This window comes from Octodon degus, unplaced genomic scaffold, assembly GCF_000260255.1.
Source record: "Octodon degus isolate 3935 unplaced genomic scaffold, OctDeg1.0 scaffold00050, whole genome shotgun sequence".
NCBI lineage: Eukaryota > Metazoa > Chordata > Mammalia > Rodentia > Octodontidae > Octodon > Octodon degus.
The window spans coordinates 720,213-730,852 of NW_004524626.1; positions in this window are offsets into that span (position 1 = coordinate 720,213).

The following is a 10,640-nucleotide window of genomic DNA, read 5'->3' on the forward strand; positions in this document are numbered from 1 at the left end:
TGGCCGTGGCTCATCCACAAGGCTGACACTGACGGGATCTACAATTTGAGGTGCAGAATCTCAGGATAAATCCTGAGGGGATTTGACTGACCTTGCCGGATCCAGGAGCTGCAGCTCTTGATGCATAGGTCTTGCTTTATCTTGGCCTTGGCCATCCAGCAGAAAAGTATAAAAACAAAGTGAGGAAGTGAAGCCATGGTGTTGTGTTGAGCTATGGGGGACTCAGGTCAACAATTTCTGACATTGCCGGTCAAGTGGAAGACCAGTACTATTGTGGACTACTGGACTCTTTTAGAATATTTTGCTGAGTTAACACACCTATAATATTCAAATGACGGAACTGAACAGGAAGGGGGATACAGAAGAATGTCCATTTTGTATCTGTGTGTTCAGAATGGTTGGGATAGATATATAGTTGCATTCTCTTAATGAATAGAGGGATTTGTTCTGGTAGTGTTTGTAAATGGAATGTCATGTCTGCATCTTGTACAGCAGGTGACCACTAGGAAGTCAGTATGCAATGTGTTGATTATTGAAGCTGTCCTACCAATTTGATTTGAAACTGTTTCATTGCTATTTGTTTCTCAATAAAATTATGGAAAAAAAATTTTAAAAAGAAAACTTTCTCACTGTTCTGAACCTGAGATTCCTGTAAACGTGGACTGGCATTTTGCCAGGGCCCTTATGCTACATGTTGACGCAGCAGAAAGGAGAGAGAGAGAGACAGAAAGAGGGAGGCGGCTTTCATAACACAGCTACTTCCACCATAGCCAAGCCGCTCCTGTAGCGACAGCACTGATCTGTCTGATCATGAAAGTGAAGTTCTCACCACCCAACCAGCTCTTAAAGATCTTATTTCCTAATATCATTACAAAGGAAATTAAATATCAACATCAATTTCAAGGAAGATATTCAAACCGTAGTGACATGTTTTCATCACAAAAAGAAAATTCAACTCAGTGATAGGTACCTGTAAGGACAAAAAGAAGTATAAAACAAAGTCTATACCCTTGAAAACTTTTTGTTCGTATTTTCACAACTCTTTTTTATTGTTAATGGACACATAATAATCTTACATATTTATGGCTTTACCAAACCATCTGCACAAACCAAAATCTCATACAAGAGGACAGACACAGATTCCTTTCAAAGGATCCCTGAGCCTGCTGACGAGACAAGATGAGCAAAGCTCACCCTCCCAAGCTGAAAAAAATTTATGGACAAGACGTTATCATTGAAATTGAATGGTGGCAGGGCCAGGAAGATGGCTCAGTGGAATAAGTGCTTCCCTGGCAAACACAAGGGCCTGAATTCAATCCCTGGTAAAAAAAAAAAAAAAAAGAAAGAAAAAGAAAAAAAGAAGGAAAGAAAGAAAGAAAGAAAGAAAGAAAGAAAGAAAGAAAGAAAGAAAAGAAAAGAAAAGAAAAGAAAAGAAAAGAAAAGAAAAGAAAAGAAAAGAAATTGAATGGTGGCAGACATGTCCAAGGAATGTGTGAGGATTTGATCCCTTTATGAATCTTGTGATAGATGAGTGTGTGGAGATGGCAACTAGTGAGCAGTAGAGCAGCACTGGAAAGGTGGGCATACGAGGAAACAGTGTCATCATGCTGGAAGCCTTGGAACGAGTTGAAATAATGACTGCTCAGCAGAAAAATTCATGTCCCTCTTCCAAGCGCTACTTTCACTGACTGAACATTGGGGCATACACATTATCATATTAAATTTTTAACAAGTTAAATGAAAAAAGAGGATAAATAATGTTCACATTAGTGTTGACTCTGCCAAAGTTCTAATTTGCATCTAATTGGTTTTATTCCTATAATATGTTAACAAGTACTAAATTAGGCTACATAACCTTTTAAACTCTGTAACTGTTGGGAGGAAGGGATAAAGGCAGGGAGAGAGAGAGAGACAGAGTCAGAGACAGAGACAGAGAGACCCAGGCTAGAGCAACATACATGCCTGAAATTTAGAAAGTTGAAGCCAAGATTAACTAGGTAGGTGACCCCTTCACACAGACAATGTGACTGGACAACCACACAGAGCCCCACAATTGGGTCTCAGTGATCGATGGTTGCACTGTTAGAATTCTTGATGATAGACTGACATGGTGACATATCTCTACTTTCCTCACTCAGATTCTGAGCACATGCCAGCAGTGAGGTTTAAAGGCCTACGAATAACCTGGTTTTCATTGATTGAGGTGGACTCACAGTGGTGAGTCAATGAAAACACACTCTTAGCTGAGGTGCACAGTTCCTAACAGGAGCAGAACCAGGTACCTAACTGACCCTAACACATAGGCCCTTATGCAACTGTGCAGGCCCACATTCACCCTCAAGCACTCATTTTTCCCTCCTCCAAGGCATCTTTTCTTCCTCCTTCCACCCTTTCTAACTAAAATTTATATTTGTGGGCCAGCGAGACAGCTCAGTGGTCTAAAGTGCCTTCTTAGGCAAGCTTAGGCAAGAGCACAGGGACTAAGCTTTGATCCCCGGAACCATGTGCTGCACCAGCCCCACCCCTAGGGTGGACTGAGCCAGCCACATACACACACAAAAAAAAATTATATTTGTTTCTTTTTTCATTTAATTTTTAAAGAAAATACAAAATAGTAATAAAAAATTAGAAATGATACAAGATTTCACAAAACAAAACAATATGAATTCAACAGTATTTGATGTATTGCACAGTGTTGAGAGGTTCTAGAAGAATAAGCAGCACCTGCTGTACAACGGACTCCATCTGGGAGAGTGGAGCCCGACGTTCCTCAGTCTAACACATCCCCTCTGGCCCCAGGAGCTGAGAGAGTAAAATAGTTCTTGGAGCACAGGGAAAAGGCACTAATGCGTAAAACAGATTGTGCTTCATGTATTTTGAAGAAAACAGAGACAAAAGGTAACAGGCTATTTACAAGGTAGATAAAATCAAGAGACTATGTGCTTACTTTATACTCTACCTTGTCTTGGTCTTAAAATAGAATTTTGAATATATCCACTATAATTTACTTCATATTTTCTTACCTTGGATATTAATTGTTGTAGTTTTGTACTTTCAGTCTCTTTCACATTTCAGAATACTTCTGCAGCGGCAAACAGAAACATCAAAACATCAGCCTGGGGCCAGCCAAATAGCTCAGTGGATTAAAGCACCTGCAAGCAGGTACAGGGGCCAGGGATTGAATCCCCAAGTCTGCCATACTAGCCCTGCCCCGGGGCACACTAAGATGGCAACTGAGGCTGGGCGTGGTGGTGTGCACCTATAATCCCAGCTCTTGGGAGGCTGTAAGCAGGCAGATAACTATGAGTCCAATCTAGTAGTGAGACCCTGAATACCCTGCAGACCCTTCCCTAAAAAAAAAAAAGAAAAGAAAAGAAAAAAAATCACCCAGGATTTGGAGGCAGATTTATTTACATCAATGGACACTGATATGGATTCCTTAGAAAAATATCAGGCCTGACTGCACAGCGAAGGAGGTTTTTATAGAGTAGTAAGGCAGAAGTGCAGAGGTGGGGTGGCTTGGCATTTGGGGATTGGTTCAGAAAATGTGCGTCATAGTGACCAGCTGTTTCTGAGAAACAGAAGCAACAGGAACTGCAACAGGCCCTGGAGCAAAGTCAAGATTACCGAGGCAACTATAGAAGCTGAATACAGGCTGGGCGGAGCAGTATTTTCTGCTACATTTCTCCCCGCTTTTAGTTTTCTGGCAAATGTGCTGGGCATGCTATACTGAGCTCTAAGATGAACTCAGGAAGCCAATGAATTAGATAAGGCCCAACTAGAAGAAGTAGCATTGGAGCTATTGGTGGTCCGAGGCTGGGCTCTAGCCAAGGTCCCCAAGATTGGTAGGATTTTTTTTTATGAGAATTGTATAGTTTGTTTCCCTTATTAGCACAGGAGCAGCATTCTTCTATTGGGAACAGATGTGTTTCCCTCTTTCGGGCCATGATTTACTTTTACTCTGGCAAGAAAGTGAAGGACTTAATCTGATCTAGGAGAGTGTCCTGTGTACCTAAGGTGCTCACCAAATATTGGCCAGTTGTAGAACAAGGGGAGAGGCATTACTGATTATTTTCTGTTCTCTTGGGGCAACTCTCCATAGAGCTAAGTCAAATTCCACAGCTAGCAGAAAAGCAAGGAGCAAAAATCAAGTTGGACAATACAACATCAAATACATACATAAGCTGAAATGGAAACTAGGACTGGGATAAGCATCCTGAAAAGGCACAAAAATCAAGTAATGCATTGAGGTAAGGAGCAATCTTGTGGACAGTGCCCTCATGCTTCAGCTGTGTGTGGACTGGTCAGCACCTAGAGTGACCAGAACAGGGCTTTGGGTATGCTGTCTCTCTTCAGAGTGAGCTTCCCAGGGACTGTCTGGTCCAGGTAAACCCTCCAGCATGCAACTGGATGGGCTCTTTTAACTCTGGAATGATGCATCTAAGGATGGATTTCTGAAATTTAATAGGTAATAACCCAGGTATAGTGAATACGTGCATGCAGAGCTGTCTACATGTATAGCTGGTCTTTTAACTAAATTTTATAGAGCTAGTTATAAGCTGTTCCTGTAAATTTATGATTTTTTTTTTTATTTTTAACACTTTTAGAGCTTTGTGGCCTATATGTTGTATAATTCTTCCAGTTTTGAGTTATCTCTGCTACCCCTACAGGCCCACTGTTGCTGCCAATGGAAAGGATGTCGTGTTTCTGCTGTGTCAGGGGGTGATTTCTCATAGCAGAGTCTTGCAAACTTCTGTTGTCATCTCCGTGCAGGTAGGGAAGGTCTTGGGCCTGTCAGAATAGGTGTATATAAGCACCAATAGATACCTGTAACTCTCTTAAGCCTTTACTTTGAATTTTCAAAGGCTGACATTTCAGTCAATTAGATCCTTGGATGGGGCTTAAGATTCTGGACTCGATTATTTTGAGGTTTGGTGTCATTGGCAGACAGATTCTGGAGGAGATGTTGGCTGGGCATGGGATGACTTTTTCCATTGTGGTGCAGCATGTTTTATTATTTTGGCAAATTTCCAGCCAGCAACAGGAAGCAGTGTCCCTTTTTGTTTTCAGACCAATTACAGGCCTGTGTGAGAGCCTATAAGTCAATTTGCCATGCAGATCATCCATGTGGGAGCACCTCAGCCAAGATAGTTGTGTCCAAGGTGACCACAGCATGAGACTCCATTCCTAACAGAGCTACTTTGTCTTTAAGCAGGGTGCTCAGCATCTGTCAGGGAGTTATTTTTATATCTGGTGAGACAAAAGAGGGCTGCAAGGAAAGCCAAAATTTTGGCCCTAGCCTTCCAAGGTCAATTAAGACTCAGGACATATGAGAACTTGTACTGTAACATCATGTAACTAAGTAGTGTACCAAATTTTCTGATCAGGGAGATTATGAGGCCACAGTGGAAAGTGATCAATGATGCAGAGTGTGCCTAAGGAGAGTCCCATGGAGAGAAAACATTCTCTCAGGCTTTCACAGAGAGCAAATTGGCCAAGCAATAGCTGTGACTCATCCACATGGCTGACACTGACAAAGGATCTACAATCTGAGGTACAGGGTCTCAGGATAAATCCTGAGGGGATTTGACTGACCTTATCAGACCCAAAAGCTATAATTCTTGTTACATAGGTCTTGCTTTACCTTGGTCTTAACCATCCAGCAGAAAAGTTTAAAAACGAAGTACAAGAAATAAAGCCATGTTATGCTGAGCTGTAGGGCACTCAGGTCAACAACTTCTGACATTGCCAGTCAAGTGGAAGACCCAATACTGTTATGGACTACTGGAATATTTTGGAATATTTTGCTGAGTTCACACACCTATAATATTTAAATGATGGAACTAAACAAAAAAGGGGATACAGATGAATGACCATTTTGTATCTGTATATTCAACATGGTTAGGATAGATATATAGCTATAGTCTCTTAGTTCAAGAAATAGAGGGATTTGTTGTTATAGTGTTTGTAAATAGGATATCATGTCTGCCTCTTGTGCAACAAATAACCAGTAGGAAGGCAGTATGCAATGTGTTAATTATTGAAACTGTCCTACCAATTTGATTTGAAACTATCTCATTGCTATTTATTTCTCAATAAAATTATGGGAAAAAAAGACAGGAGGTGTATGGTTAGATAGTCTCAAATTAGGGCTGGTTAGATAGCTTAGTGAATTAAAGCACCTGTTTAGGCAGACACAGGGGCAGAGGCAAGGCGTTCAATCCCTGGCCTTCTATGCCCAGTGAGCACTGAGATGGTGATTGAGATTGAACGTGGTGGCAGGCACCTGTAATCATAGCAGTTGGGAGGCTGAAAAACAGGAGGATCCCTGTGAGTCCAATCTGTGAAGTGAGACCCTGTAGACCCTGTACTAAATACATTTAAAAAAATTCTCATATTGACTATGTGTTACAATGGTATTAATTTCGATATATTGGGTTAGACAAATTATACTAATTTGTGTATCTTTACTTTTTAAATGTAGCTACTAGAAAATTGAAAATTTCACACATGGCTTGCATTATATTTTTATGAAATGATGCTACCTTAGACTTGTATTAGAAAAGTAGGAACAGTAATTAATATCTCCAATGAACAATAATTTACTCATGTTTGCTTCATCTTTCACAGCCTTCTGGTGTTTTAAAAATCTTTTCAAGCTTTATCAATTATATTAAAGATATGTCATCTGTCACAAAAATAAATAAATAAATCTGGTGAGCTAGCGAACAGTTTAGCAATCAGTGCCAGGCAGTCATGGTCTGGTAGGCCCTGCTTGGTGGGCAGGGCCATGGCAGGATTGAGCGGTTTTATTGCCACAAGAGTCAAGTGAGGATTTCTGTGTAAGAGTCCTTGGTACTTGGTGGCCCAGATGTTGGAGAGTCAGAAATGCCCACGGTTATTCCGGGTGTCCATTACAGCATGTGGTGCCTGAGCAGTAAGGTGCTGGCCTAAGGTGAGCTTGTCAGCTTTGTTGATCAAAAAGACAGTTGCTATTGGAGCACAGAAGCAAGGAGGAATAGTTCTTAGTGACTGGATCCAAGGATTTGCACAAGTAGGCCACCGGGTGCTCCTAGGGATGACAGTCTAGGTAAGCATCTTTGAAGCCACATGTCATCATTTATCGACAAACAAGGTGAATTCTGCTTATATCTGGAATTCCCAAAGTTGGCACTGTGAGGAGGCCTTTTAAGCATCATTGAAGACTTTTATTATTCTGGGTTCCAATCAAAAAGTGTCAGCCTTTTTCAGATAAGGCGCTGTAAAGGGGCCTTGGTTTTTTTTGTGTACTTGGGGGTCCTGATTTTACAGAAACCAGCAGCTTCAAGGAATCTGCAAAGTTGTTTTCCTTGTGGTTGGGACTAGGATACAGCAGATATCCTTTTTCCTTCATGGTAAGTCAAATCTGAGACATCTAACTTTTTGTTTGCAGATTCACACATTTTCTCAAGATACCTTACAGCAAGTTTTTGTCAGATGTTGCAGCAGAGCTTTTGTGCCTTCCCAGCAGGCAGCTTGGTATCATTAATCAGATCAGTGTCAAGAAACCGAGGTCAGCTGCAGGGGTTTCCCCAGGAAGGGTGAACAAGTTTTATAACCACTGAGAAGCTGAATCCAGGTCAGTTGACTTTTGAGTTTTGAACTGAGGTCTTTACATTTAATGGCAAAAAGGGGCTGGCTGACAGGGGCTAACCTAAGGCAGAAGAAGGCATTCATTAGATTCAGGCAGGTATCTTAGCAGACTGTAGATGGCAGAAGACTGGGGTTTGGGACTGCAGATGAAGGGCAACTCTGGAGGTACTGACAGTTGGGAGCTCCTGAACTGGATAATATTCCACACTGGGTTTCTTGCAGGCAGAAGAGGCACTTCTGTCAGATGTGTATTAATTGAGGTCAGTGTAACATGGTGCACTGTTTGATGCAGGTGGGGGTTGCCTCAGCACAATCAGAAGCAGGTGGTTGATGGCTCAGACTCAGAGAAAGGGCATTCTTTTCTTGGGGAACTATGATGGCAGGCAGGGTGGCCAGCCTTGTCGCCAGAGCCTCCCCAGCATACACAGAGTTCTTAACCCTTTGTGGCAATTGAGTCCGAGTGAGCTGGCCTTCTCATCTTGTCTCAGAACCTTGGCAAAGGTGGTAAGAGGCATTCTTGCATCTACAAGAATTCATGTTTGGTGAGATGTCCTCCCAGACTGCAAGTTTGTGCTTGACAGAAGGGGTGAGAAGCTAGAGTCCCAGCTGCCCTAGTGCTGGCACCTTTGTGACATGGGGTCCATAGGTTGGCTGTCCACCAGGGAAGTCATAGGTTGGCCCCCAATATGGACATGAACAATGGGATCCTGGTGAGTCAGCTGAAGAAGGGAGTCCCTGAGCACAGGACTGGCATACTGCTGTCACCACCCATTACATTCACACAGTCATAAGCACAGAGAGGTTAAACAGTTCTTCTCCAAGCCACACGAAGGTCTAACTAACAAGAGGTGATCAAGCTCTACCTCTGACCCAACTGAGCTGAAACTGGTGCCCCAGGGGTGTCATACTGGAATCAAGCAGGCATACAGGGAGGCAGGTAAGCAACAAACTGAGTCCTCCTGCTTTTTGGGTTCAATGTAAGCCACTTGAACAACAGGCTTGGAATGTGAGCCACTTGAACAGCAGGCTTGGAATCCTCTTCTGACTTATGAGGGGAATCAAAAAATCTTGAGGATACACCTTCCCACTAAGACCTGGAGAGTCCTTGCTCAATCTGCATGACCGCTGATGATAGGTCAGCCCAGTCAGCCTGCCCAGCAATGCACTAGATGCAGCAGCAAATAGAAACTGATCATCCAGAATTTGGAAGCAGATTTTCTTATGTCAATGGGCACTGATTGGGCTCCATTTCCATAATAGTTCCAGTACTCAAGGAAGGAGGTTTTCATGGGGTAGTAAACTGGAAGTGACAAGCCACTGGTGGATTGGTTTCTACAATGTGCATCATAGTGAACAGCCATTTCTGAGAAGCAGAAGTATTGCAAACTGAAGTAACCTGGAGGGTACCTGAGTAACTAACAGAAACTGAACTACATTGCTGGCAGGGGTACGGGGGCACATTTTTTGCTATGCTTCCTTAGAATGGATTTCCAATTATGGAAATCCATCAGGTGGCTGGTGCAGCATGTGGTGCCTGGAATCGAGCATCAGGTGGCTGGGGGTGTGAATCCCTGGCAGAGCCTTTGCCCTGCATATATGAGACACTGAGCTAAATCTTTAGTGCTGAAAAATTAAAAAAAGGAATATTAGTAAATATTTCCAAATTGCTCTCTTAAAAGTAATAGAAAATTCTATTCCTAAAAACTTGAGTATTTCAAAGCATCCTCTCCAGTACCTAAGGTTCAACTAATTATTCAATTAATTAGTGATTTTCCAATTTGAAAAGTAAATCATACTTATTTTAATTTGCATTTATCTGATTACTAAAAGGACTGAACATTTATTTAGCCATTTTTAATATCACTATTTCTCAGAAGACTATCTCTTTATGTTCCTTTACAAGAATAAATAAGCTCTGGTGGTAATATAGGCAAGAGTAGTCCTAGATTGGCTTTCTGCTGACAGAACCAGGGCAGCAAAAAGAATTTCCTTTTCTAAACTATTACAAGCCTGAATTGAATAGCATGAATCTCCGGAATCGGGCATCATGGGAATGGAACTGGATTTTCACTTCACAACCCTGAGCTCAAGGGGGCAGAGGGTGATGATGTCAGGGGGTGGTGTCAACCTGCTTGAGCTGAAGGAACAAGCATCATCAACTAGTATAAGTCTCTGAACAAGACTCAGGGAACTGGGCTGGTGAGATAGCTCAGCGGTCTAAAGCACCTGCTTAGGCAAGTGCAAGGACTGCGGTTCGATTCCCAGCACCACATGCTGCACCAGCCCTACCCCTAGGTCAGGCTGAGCTGGCCATAGGGGAGGAAAAAAAGACTCAGGAAACTGTAAGCATCGCTACACATGGTATTCAGTGTTCGGTGTATTTACATGCCTTCCAATGGGCTAAAGGGGAGCAAGGACCAAAGAATCACCAAGTGAACATTTGCACAAAGCAGAATCACTCACTGGTGGCTGATTATCTGTTGGGGGTGATAGAATGCTCCTGTTATATTTTCCCTTATTTGGGCAAGAAGTGCTGCAGCACCAATCCCCGCTTGCCTCGACATCTTCCTGTTGTCCTGGACCTCCACTACCAATCCACAACTAGTCCCACCCAACTGCTTCCACTATACAGCTATTTAGACCCTGTTCACTTCCTCAATAAATGAGACTTGATCAGAAAGCCTGTCTTGTCTCCATTTCTTGTGTCTCTTGCCCTGTCTTGTTTATCCCCGTTCCTCCTCCAGGTCATTACCCATGTATCGACTCATGGGCCGAGTCAAGTGGCGCCCAGCGTGGAGGCCTGGCACGAGGATTTAATGAGGGAGCTGTTCCAGAGCCCGGGTACGAAGCAGATAGTGAAAGTAAATTCTGAGGCCAACACTGCGCGAGTGCCTGCCGCGCCGCTCGAGCCATGGTGAGTGAACGGCAGCCCCCTTCCCCTTTCCGGCATGGGTCAAGCATTAAGCGAGCATGAGCTCTTTGTGGAAAGCCTCAGTAAGGCACTCAAG